Genomic DNA, 12,525 nt, shown 5'->3' with positions numbered 1-12,525 from the left:
GTATAAATATTGTCCTTAAACAAGTGTTCTTGGCACCAGACACCTTATTAGCCCCACAACACATACCAAAAAAAAGAAAAAAATTGAAGTTGGCTTTAACACAGCTTACCATAAAATGCTCAAATAGCTCACTGAATCGCGGTATTGGTGGGGAAACCACACTGCCATGCTGCATGAACTGCATTATTGTAGCTCGATGAGCAGCAGATATCGTTACTGTCGGCCGGTGGGATGTTGATTTGGGAAAGATGGAAGTTGTAGCACTCTATAGTATTGGCTGTCAGTCTTACTATTTGTTTTTGTTAATTCTTCTCCACATAATTATAGTTGATTTAGTTACATATCAATTATTAGCAGATTATGTCTTCTGACATTTCTTTCTTTCTTTGACACGGTTCTGGAGTCATTTCATTATTAATTTTCTGCTCTTGACTTCATTGCTGATGATGACACCAATAATAGTCAAAAATTAATTGCTTTAAAATATCAATTTCTTCTTGAATTTAAAAAAAATAGTCTTCTTCCTCCAATTTCCTTGATTTTCAGCACAGAGGTATTCTGGGCTTTGCACTGGAGCACCAGAATGCAGTTTCTGTCATTAGAAATGTATGTATTTATCTTCAAATTCAGAGCTGCAGCACCTTTAATTACAATTTTTTCGTAGACTGTGCCGTGTACAATTAGTGTTTGTACATTTATCTTTACATGACATTAATGAGATGAGATATTTGAATGAATAACAGCTTGACAGAAACCTCATTGCCTTCTTTTTGCTGTGACATCATCTACATTATCTCTTTACTCAGTGGTGCACCCCACTTCTCCGAGCCGGAGTGTCGAAGTGCGGAATAAAGATAGTGCCCAGGAGGTATCACAACTTGTGGTATTATTGCAATTTCTTGTCCCACCTAGAAGGCATGCGGTGTCCATCCATCTCACAGTTAACGTGCAAATTCAGTGGCAAAACCTCCAAAAACTTTAAATTCCAAACTACATAATTAATAATGGTTTCAATTATTGTGATAGCCACTTGTCAGCTAGGTAGGCACATCACTTTATGGAAGTGATACTCCGCACCATATAATGAAGCAGCAAATGCCTCACCACTACTTGTGGCGTCATCTACTGTAGTACGATTTAAATTCGTTGGCAGTTGACATCTTGGGGGCTGGACTGCTCCTGCCAGCAGTACACTAGTGGCACCTGTGCTGGTGTTATTGGCTCCCACTGTGTTACCACCACTGTGAAGTGAATTGTATCTTCCAGTTGTCTGAGACCTGTTGCAGTAGAAGATTCATAGAATGTTAAGTTTCTCGTAGCTTAAGATGTGTGATAAAGGTCGTCGAAAAGAGGGTATAGGTGAGATGCTATAGAGTGACTTCAGATTTATGTATTTGTGTGTGTGTGTGTGTGTGTGTGTGTGTGTGATTTTTTGTAGGATGTAGAGACTTTAATGAGATTTTCTGTCACTGTAATGAGCAAAGCGCTGTGATGGCTGCCTTTGGACAGTTCTTGCTGCAACAACTTTACAATTTTAGACCTTAAATGTCAGATGACAACTAATTTCAGTCTGAATACAGTCCCAAACATCAGCAACGTTAGAGTTTGAACTTGAAAAGTCATTACTAATACATGAGAATATACATGTTTGATATGTATTCATTTTGATTCAGAAAATATCGTTCTTGTGCAACACAGCTAGCTCTTTATTCCCATGAAGTAATGAGTGCTGTCGACAAGGGATCTCAGATCGATTCCATATTCCTAAATTTCCAGAAGGCTTTTGATAATGTTCCTCACAAGCAACTATTAATCAAATTGCGTGCATATGGAGTATCATCCCAGTTGTGTGACTGGATTTGTGATTTCCCCTCTGAGAGGTCACAGTTTGTAGTGATAAATAGTAAATCATTGAGTAGAACAGAAGTGATATCTGGTGTTCCTCAAGGTAGTGTCATAGGCATTCTGCTCGTCCTGATTTACATAAATGATCTAGGTGATAATCTGAGCAGCCCCCTTAGATTGTTTGGAGATGACACTGTAATTTACCATCTAATAAAATCATCAGATCATCAATTCCAATTACAAAATGATCTAGAGAGAATTTCTGTGTGGTGCGAAAAGAGGTGATTGGGACCAATCAAAGAAAAGTGTGAGGTCATCCACATGGGTACTAAAAGAAATCCGATAAATTTTGTGTATACGATAAATTGCACAAAAATAAAGACTGTCAGTTTGACTAAATACCTAGGAATTACAATTACGAGCAACTTAAACTGCAAAGAGCACACAGATAATATTGTGGGGAAGACGAAACAAAGACTGCGCTTTGTTGGCAGAACACCTAGAAGATGTGACGAACCCACTAAAGCGACAGCCTAGATTACACTTGACCGTCCTTTGCTGGAATATTGCTGATAATGGTCAATGACCTCCCCTCATTTATTAGATACACCACTGTATTGTATGCAGATGATACGACTTTTCTTCATAGCAGTAACAATCTTAATGATCTTAAAACCTGTGCTGAAAATACACTCTCTCATGCAGCATATTGGTTCAGAGCAAATGGTTTCCTGCTAAATGAAAATAAAACTCAGCAGATAATCTTCACTCTAAGAGACAAGCCACTATCTGATGACCCTAGTTCTGTTAAATTCCTGGGAGTTTATTTAGACGAAAAGTTATCCTGGGGCCAACATGTAAACTATATTAGTAGTAAGCTATCTAGAGTAATTTATTTATTAAGACAACTCAGAAATTGTGTACCTGAAACATACATCAGATCATCTTATTTTGCATTTTTCCAAAGTATAATATCCTATGGCATTATCTTGTGGGGTAACTGTAGTCATACACATGACATCCTATTATTGCAGAAGAAAGCCATTAGGATAATTACAAATTCTTCACATAAGGCTCACTGCAAACCCTTATTTACCAAACAAAACATTATGACTGTAATAAACCTCTATATATACAATGTCTTAATCTTAACGAAGAAGAACCTACAAGATGTGAAACGTAGAGAAAGTGTACATTGTTACAACACAAGAAGCATCAAACACATATACACGCCTTACCACAGACTATCAAAATCAATAAATAGCTATGAAGTCACAGGGCACAAACTATTTAATAAGCTGCCACATGCCATACAGGATCTTCCTGAACATACATTCAAACAAAGACTGCATGAATGGTTTATTGCCCACCCGTTCTATGATATCAATGAATTCTTCAACTGTAAAATGCAGTAATCCAACAGATGACCCACTGTACATTTATTGTAATATAAGCTAAAATATTTCAGTAGTCAATACCTTATCACACTGTATTATAAATTGTAACCTCATTTGACGTTGTCAATTGCTGTAATGACCTAAAGACATAAAACCTTTATTATTATTATTATTATTATTATTATTATGTGCGGTGTGGGATCCTTACCAGGTAGGATTGACGGAGGACATCGAAAAAGTGCAAAGAAGGGCAGCTTATTTTGTGTTATCACGCAATAAAGGTGAGAGTGTCACTGATACGATACATGAGTTGGGGTGGCAGTCACTGAAACAAAGGCAGTTTTCTTTGCGGCAATATCTATTTACGAAATTTTAATCTCCAACTATCTCTTCTGAATGCGTAAATATTTTGTTGTCATCCACCTACATAGGGAGAAATGATCATCATAATAAAATAAGAGAAATCAGAGCTCGAACAGAAAGATTTAGGTGTTCCTTTTTCCCACGCGCCATTCGAGAGTGGAATGGTAGAAAAGTAGTATGAAAATGGTTCAATGAACCCTCTGCCAGGCACTTAAGTGTGAATTGCATAATAACCATGCTGATGTAGATAAAGATTGAAATGGTACAGTATACAACATAGTGGAGTGACTTCTGTGAATGATAAGATTCGCATTTCAGAATAGTTGTCCATAGTTTCTGCAAATCTCTGGCAAGTAGTTGGGTCCCTCTCTGATAAGGTTACAGGGCTTAACATGTCATTCATCCCCATAAGTGTTAATATTCTGTATATTAATACTTTCCTGTTAGTGAGAGGTTAACTCATTCAGTGCCAAATATGCAGCAACAACACTTGAACCACATAGTTCCATGTTAAGCTGCGAGGCTTAGGTGCCACCATTTCGCAGAGTCATTTAAAGTTTCCCACGCTAATTATTTTAGTCCACACTCAGGATTTTCATGTTTAATTTGTGATTGCAAATGCAAGGTGTGTCGGGACATTAATACAAAAACATCCGTAATGAATGTATTATTTGGATATTGTTGCAAGCATTTAAAATTCTTCAAAGCTGTTCTCTTTGGCATCCATACATTTGTAATGCACTGTACACAATTTGGAAGGGTTCGACTGGTTCCTTGGTTCTTTTGTCAGTAGAGTGTGCATTGCATCTGCAGTCCCCAAACACAGCTTTCAGGCCAGACAAGTTCATTCTCAGCAACAGGAAGAAGCCAGAGCAAGGTTGGGACTAGGAGAAGGGACTGCAGCATTGTCAAATGGTGCAACATCCAGCAATTACTGATCTCCATTCCACATTCAGATATTGCTTTCTTAGTCTCTCTAGCATTTTCAAATAGTAGGGGACATTTACTGTCAGCCCTCATGGTACAGAATCTTTGTGGACGGGCTCTTGACAATGAATCACACAATTAGCACAGTTTTCACTTTCGACTTGCTCATTCTTGCCTTCTTGGGGTGAGTGGATTTTTCAGGTGTGCCATTCAGAGTCTTGGCAATTCTTCTTCGGTTTGTACTCCTAGGCAAATTTTGTCACCCGTAATGCGCTTGTCCAAAAAATGAGGTTCCATGTGCACACTTTCCAAAAGTTCGATTCGTAATTGCCACTTGGAAGTTTTTGTGGTCATAAATCAACAGTTTTCAGACCAGCTTGGCTCACACTTTTTTCACATTGAAATTGTCACAAGTGATGTCATATGTATTAGTTTTTGGAATACCAAGTCTCTGCTATCATCTGCAGTCCCATTCGATGGTCAGTGTTGATTCGATTTTGAACATCAGACACATGTTCATCACTTGTGTTAGTTGATGCCTGTTAAGAGCATGTGACATTTTCCTGACTCTCAATAACACTTGGAGCTCCAGCCACTTAAAAAAAGTTCATGCAAATAAAAGCAGCCATTTATGCTGTTGTTCAAGACATTACTGACAAATTTGTGTTTCAGGTACCTTAAAGGGCAATACACACCAAAATGACAAAGCTTCAAGGTTTAATTTTCATCTTTATTTTGGTTCTGTGGTAGATTCCAAAATTTACAATAACGGTGGCTGAAAGTATACTTCCAAAAACAAAATATGAGTTCTTGAACAAATTCACGTGTAACTGTAGAGGAGTACTGTATTTACTGAAGTATAGTTAACTCTGAAAGTGGCTAGATTGGACCTAATGCAGATTGGGTATGTGTGCAAGCGCTGATGACCACATTGTTGAGCGCCCCACAAACCAATCATCATCATCGTCATCATCTTATAGATGACCCTGAATGTGAGACGATCCCCTTTTTCTAACAGGGTCCTAGAGAAAGATTTATTTTTAGCATATTCTGACTAATGAAAATTACAAACTATTTTATTCCCATAAAGTATCTGCCTAAAATTTTAGCGTTATATCTATTCTAAACTTAGGCCACTTGTGGATTCCATACCTTTTTGATAATAGGAGGAGAAATAAAATAAACAAAATGAATAGTAGATAAGATACCAGGTCTTGAATCGTTTAACTGCCATAAAATTATTGCCTATCACACAGTCCTGATTTGTGAGGTCTACAACAGAGACATGGGTAAATCGTATTATATGTCCACCATGCTATTGGTTATCAAGGCCAGGAATCACAAAAAAAAAAATGAATCTGAATCTGTGCCAGTATGGGTCAAAGGTGCTGGTAATTGTAACAAAATAAAAATTGTCGGTGATATCATTCATTATTACAGGAATTAAAATAAAGTCTTCCTTTTACCTTATCCTTAAAAACACCTACACATTAATCTTGCCAAAAGCAGAGTAGCAATTCTTCTTGGTGTTGTAACACTCAGGGGCACTCTGGGAGAGCCTATCTCAGTGATTAGATAACTGCTTATCAGTGCAAGGATGCATTTAACAGGAATTTAATTGGCATTGATGACATTTGGATCAGTTCCTCCCTGAATCTACATCTACATCTACATTTATACTCCGCAAGCCACTCAACGGTGTGTGGCAGAGGGCACTTTACGTGCCACTGTCATTAACTCCCTTTTCTGTTCCAGTCGCGTATGGTTCGCGGGAAGAACGACTATCTGAAAGCCTCTGTGCGCGCTCGAATCTCTCTAATTTTACATTCGTGATCTCCTTGGGAGGTATAAGTAGGGGGAAGCAATGTATTCGATACCTCATACAGAAACGCACCCTCTCGAAACCTGGCGAGCAAGCTACACCGCGATGCAGAGCGCCTCTCTTGCAGAGCTGCCACTTGAGTTTGTTAAACATCTCCGTAACGCTATCACGGTTACCATATAACCCTGTGACGAAACGCGCCGCTCTTCTTTGGATCTTCTCTATCTCCTCCGTCAACCCGATCTGTTACAGATCCCACACTGATGAGCAATACTCAAGTATAGGTCGAACAAGTGTTTTGTAAGCCACCTCCTTTGTTGATGGACTACATTTTCTAAGGACTCTCCCAATGAATCTCAACCTGGTACCCGCCTTACCAACAATTAATTTTATATGATCATTCCACTTCAAACCGTTCCGCACGCATACTCCCAGATATTTTACAGAAGTAACTGCTACCAGTGTTTGTTCCGCTATCATATAATCATACAATAAAGGATCCTTCTTTCTATGTATTCGCAGTACATTACATTTGTCTATGTTAAGGGTCAGTTGCCACTCCCTGCACCAAGTGCCTATCCGCTGCAGATCTTCCTGCATTTCGCTACAATTTTCTAATGCTGCAACTTCTCTGTATACTACAGCATCATCCGCGAAAAGCCGCATGGAACTTCCGACACTATCAACTAGGTCATTTATATATATTGTGGAAAGTAATGGTCCCATAACACTCCCCTGTGGCATGCCAGAGGTTACTTTAACGTCTGTAGACGTCTCTCCATTGATAACAACATGCTGTGTTCTGTTTGCTAAAAACTCTTCAATCCAGTCACACAGCTGGTCTGATATTCCGTAGGCTCTTACTTTGTTTATCAGGCGACAGTGCGGAACTGTATCGAATGCCTTCCGGAAGTCAAGGAAAATAGCATTTACCTGGGAGCATGTATCTAATATTTTCTGGGTCTCATGAACAAATAAAGCGAGTTGGGTCTCACATGATCGCTGTTTCCGGAATCCATGTTGTTTCCTACAGAGTAGATTCTGGGTTTCCAAAAACGACATGATACTCGAGCAAAAAATATGTTCTAAAATTCTACAACAGATCGATGTCAGAGATATAGGTCTATAGTTTTGCGCATCTGCTCGACGACCCTTCTTGAGGACTGGGACTACCTGTGCTCTTTTCCAATCATTTGGAAACTTCCGCTCCTCTAGAGACTTGCGGTACACGGCTGTTAGAAGGGGGGCAAGTTCTTTCGCGTACTCTGTGTAGAATCGAATTGGTATCCCGTCAGGTCCTGTGGACTTTCCTCTTTTGAGTGATTCCAGTTGCTTTTCTATTCCTTGGACACTTATTTTGATGTCAGCCATTTTTTCGTTTGTGCAAGGATTTAGAGAACGAACTGCAGTGCGGTCTTCCTCTGTGAAACAGCTTTGGAAAAAGGAGTATAGTATTTCAGCTTTACGCATGTCGTCCTCTGTTTCAATGCCATCATCATCCCGGAGTGTCTGGATATGCTGTTTCGAGCCACTTACTGATTTAACGTAAGACCAGAACTTCCTAGGATTTTCTGTCAAGTCGGTACATAGAATTTTACCTTCGAATTCACTGAACGCTTCACGCATAGCCCTCCTTACGCTAACTCTGTCATCGTTTAGCTTCTGTTTGTCCGAGAGGTTTTGGCTGCGTTTAAACTTGCAGTGAAGCTCTCTTTGCTTTCGCAGTAGTTTCCTAACTTTGTTGTTGAACCACAGTGGGTTTTTCCCGTCCCTCACAACTTTACTCGGCACTTACCTGTCTAAAACGCATTTTACGATTGCCTTGAACTTTTTCCATAAACACTCAACATTGTCAGTGTCGGAACAGAAATTTATTCAAGATTATCAGATAGCTCGTGATTTGAGACAATGTTACTTTGCTCCGATTAGTAAATGATGTAGCTGTTTCTACATTTACCAGTTGAAGCTTGTAATCACAGTCTAACATAACAGTCGCGACACTCACTGCTGTAAAAGTTGTTGCCGTTTGACAGATGGAGCGACACTAGCGCTCCAAGCGGCAGGTAACGTGAACGTCAGACGCGTTGTAAGCATAATGTTTGTTTACATCCATTTCCTACGTAATTTCCGAATTATTCGAGTTATTTTCTTGCCTCCAAGAGTTTGTTTAGTATCGGAAGGCATATATGTTTCTATTAATGATTCTAAAATAAGCGCAAGTATGGACAAAAACCATGAATAGAGTGGCAAACTACAACACATTCGTGAAGAAACACTTGTGACATTGGACAGAATTGCAGCTTACCACGTTGATATCAAAAGAATATAAACACACAGATTCGCATGTAAGAAGCACAGACATGTACCTCTGCATGCAAAAGCGATCGACAGCTTAATCTTTATATTATTCAAAGTGGGTAAAGCAACTGCCAAATAGTGGCAGAAATATGCTGAAAACATTATAATGAGCTGATTACATTACATTTCACGAAAAACCAAATATTTGAATAATTTTCAAACAATCTGTCTGTAGGCACTTTCCTTGTCCCGTAATAGTTTTGCTCGATCTGCACATTCTGACACTTCACACGCTTTTGTAAGACATGAACAGCTGCACTTAATCTAACCATTTTATCGTCAAAGCACGTCTGTGGTGACGATTCGCACGAATCTGGCAGTGATATATGGAGAGCTGAACTGGCTGCTTCTGTGTCATACGACTGTTTTACTGCTTTAGATTGACTGTCGAATCTTTGTGGCAGTTTCCTCTTCATCGTCAGTTGAGGTGGCTTATTTAGGATGTCAAACAGTGTGGGTACTGCATTCCACACGAGTTTGTCATTGTCTGCGTTCATGAACTGGTTTTCTTCGAAATGTAGCGGACAAAACCTAATATTATTATACAGGTAAACTGGGTCTTTCTTCATAAGGATCCTGAGAGGTTTATACCATCATATTACTGAACTGTATCGTCAGGATTCACTTGCAAACTATATGTGTATAAATGATGATCGTGAAAGCGAATAGTGATTGTTTATTTTGATTTATACAATGGTTTTTACCATCGGGAGCGTTTGTAGCGCAATAAATTGCAGCAGCAATAGGAAGAAGACACCACAGCTGTCTTTTTTAGGTTTCCTAAGGATCCTGAGAGGTATATACCATCATGTTACTAAACTGTATCGTCAGGATTCATTTGCAAATGTATGTGTATAAATCATGAATGTTTCGATTTAGGAGCAAAAAAATGGCTAGTTAATAGCAGACGAGAAGACCTTATGAAGAAAGACCCGGTTTACCTGTATAATAATATTAGGTTTTGTTCGCTACATTTCGAACAAAATCAGGTCATGAACGCAGACAATAACAAACTCGTGTGGAATGCAGTATCCACACTGTTTGACATTCCAAATAAGCCACCTCAACTGACGATGAAGAAGAAACTGCCACGAAGATTCGACAGTCAATCTAAAGCTGTAAAACAGTCCTATGACACAGAAGCAGCTAGTTCAACTCTCCATTTATTAGTGCCAGATTCGTGAGAATCATCAACACAAGACCTGCTTTGACGATGAAGTGGTTAGATTAAATGCAGCTGTTCGTGTCTTACAAAAGCGTGTGAAGTGTCAGAATGTGCAGATCGCTAGACTTCGAGCGAAACTATTATGGGACAAGGAAAGTGCCTACAGACAGATTGTTTGAAAATTATTCAAATATTTGTTTTTTCGTGAAATGTAATGTAATCAGCTCATTATGTTTTCAGCGTATTTCTGCCACTATTTGTCAGTTGCTTGTCCCACTTAGAATAATATAAAGATGAAAGTCGTGGAAACAAGTGACAATGACAAACACAGTAGGCCTACAGAACGATAAACGAGCTGTCGATCGCTTTTGCTTGTAGAGGTACATGTCTGTGAATAGTGATGGGCTAAACTGCGATTTTCCGATATCAGTGATTTCTGTGAATGCTACTTTTCAGTATCTGTTACTCTTAACTGTGATTTGTCGCAGTTAAGAGTCGCAGTTAAGGAACATATGTCGTGTATCCCTCCGCCACTGCTATTTCTGCGATTTCTGCTACTTCCGCGATTTCTGCTACTTCTGCGATTTCTGTGACTTCTGCTACTTCTGCGATTTCTGCTACTTCTGCGATTTCTGTGACTTCTGCTACTTCTGAGATTTCTGTGACTTCTGCTACTTCTGCGATTTCTGCGACTTACCACCGTATGAAAAAGTTACATCTGTCAACACAGAAAATTGCATCTCAACAAACCTGTCATTGGCAAGTATGTTTTACGTTTTTTCTTCCGTTGGCTTTAATTTTGTATTAAAGAAACAACTGTGAAAATATTAATAGTGTAATTAATATGTAAGTAGCCGTACAGTACCGTAATAGTTCGTATTTAGAAAATGAATTCTAACATATCGTTATGTTCACAGGTACCTGAACTACATTTCAGTCACTCAGTAAAGTGATAACTCAAAATATCATTGTCAACAGATCTGAAGAAATTGCCACTTCGTCTTTAGACCGTTTTCGTCAGACGAGAGGTTAGTTTCTAAGCATTTCGATGGACTTAATTACTTCAGTGAGATCGTTCTTGCAAATGTGATATTCATTATAGCAAATATTAGCAATCTACTCTGTCAGTTATATTGCTAGTAATTAATGACAGCAAAAATTGTTTAATAATCCTTGTGTTTTTGCAGACACAGTTCTGACTCTGATTACTGGTTGCTGTATGTATCTATCCACATCAAGGCTGTTTTTGAGAGAGACTCGTGAAGATTCAAGACAGCTGTTAGAGGATTTGCGGTTTAAAAGTGAAATAATTGTGAAATAAGTGTGTGAATGATTAAACTGTGTTTTATTGAAGTTGTGCGATTTTAAAGGAATAATAAATGTCAAATACAGTGAGTGAATAATAAAAATCTCATTTTCCACATGTTTAAGCCGTCCTATACCCATAATTTTCCGCCACTTACTTATTGGTAAACACTTGTTGGAGAGTGACATGCCGCCCCCCCCCCCCTTTCTCCACAATCTTGGTGTGACACTGACCTGTAACATATCCCGAAGTCTGCAATATGCATTTTGAGGCTGTTGATATGAAAGTGGGAAGTACAGATCTTCCAGTTAAATCAGGAATAGCTTAAGTGCATTACTTGAAAGTAACACAGGAAAAGCTTACTTATGTAGGTGGTAGTAGTGTCGGCAAAAAGTTCTTGTGTGTGAAGTTGCCATGTAGAACACCAGGTGTAAAACTTTTCTCCCGAGTCTTGAACTGTGTCGGAACAAAAGTGAAGCATTCATATGACTGTTTTCATTTCTCTACACTTATACAGATGTCTGAGTTCTGCTGTGTTAACATTGCAAAGTCCTGTAGGCATGTGGAGTATTAACCAAAACTGTCATATTGGAAGCAGAATCAAACACATTTGTTACGTTACTTGATATTTTCAAGAGAAAAAGGCAATGTCGCTTCTTATTAATATAATACATTCAGAGTCACAGCAGTATTTGACCAACCATAACTGATGCTGAATGTGCATGTCGTCATATAATATGAAGGGCTTATTTCAATAGTGGTACAAGTCCATTACCTCCACTTTTCTGTCTATAATGCTTCTGAAATTAGTGATCCAAACAAACATAAATAAAGGTTCACCTCTAGCAAGAAGCCATATGCTTGAATATTTCTGGTATCTCAAATGCAGATTTGTCAGCGCTCATTTAACTTTACGACTCTGTATCTCAAAATGAACAAAAATGGACTTGTACCACTATTGAAATAAGCCCTTCATATGCACACACAGCACATCGATCTTGTGAGGCACAAGGCTCTCATAACGAAGTACGTACGTCGGTCAACAGATGACACTAGGAAAAGTATGTTAACTGCGCTTTTTAGTTGCTACTTGCGACTCTTAGTTGCGACTTGTCACGGAAATCGCAGTTGGACTCAATAGTGTATCGCAGAGATGGGCGTAGTACGAACTTTGACCCACAGATGGCACTGTTAACCGCGCTTTCTAGTTCCTACTTGCGACTCTTAGTTGCGACTTGTCACGGAAATCGCAGTTAGACTCGATACCGTATCGCAGAGATGGACGTAGTACGAACTTTGGCCAACAGATGGCACTGTTAACTGCGCTTTTTAGTTGCTACTT

At 38.9% G+C, this 12,525-nt stretch overlaps 1 long non-coding RNA gene across 1 annotated transcript; it reads left to right on the top strand.

The window, feature by feature from the left end:
* Positions 1 to 10,532: 10,532 nt before the first annotated feature.
* On the top strand, positions 10,533 to 11,187 carry LOC126106478 (uncharacterized). Its single transcript, XR_007523353.1, has 3 exons — positions 10,533 to 10,640; positions 10,795 to 10,905; positions 11,065 to 11,187. It is a non-coding gene; the product is annotated as an uncharacterized LOC126106478 (long non-coding RNA).
* The last annotated feature ends 1,338 nt before the right edge of the window (positions 11,188 to 12,525 follow it).

Source organism: Schistocerca cancellata, chromosome 10 (genome assembly GCF_023864275.1).
Source record: "Schistocerca cancellata isolate TAMUIC-IGC-003103 chromosome 10, iqSchCanc2.1, whole genome shotgun sequence".
In the NCBI taxonomy this organism is placed as follows: domain Eukaryota; kingdom Metazoa; phylum Arthropoda; class Insecta; order Orthoptera; family Acrididae; genus Schistocerca; species Schistocerca cancellata.
The sequence above is the reverse complement of the archived record's forward strand: the minus strand, read 5'-3'. Positions and strand labels throughout refer to the sequence as shown.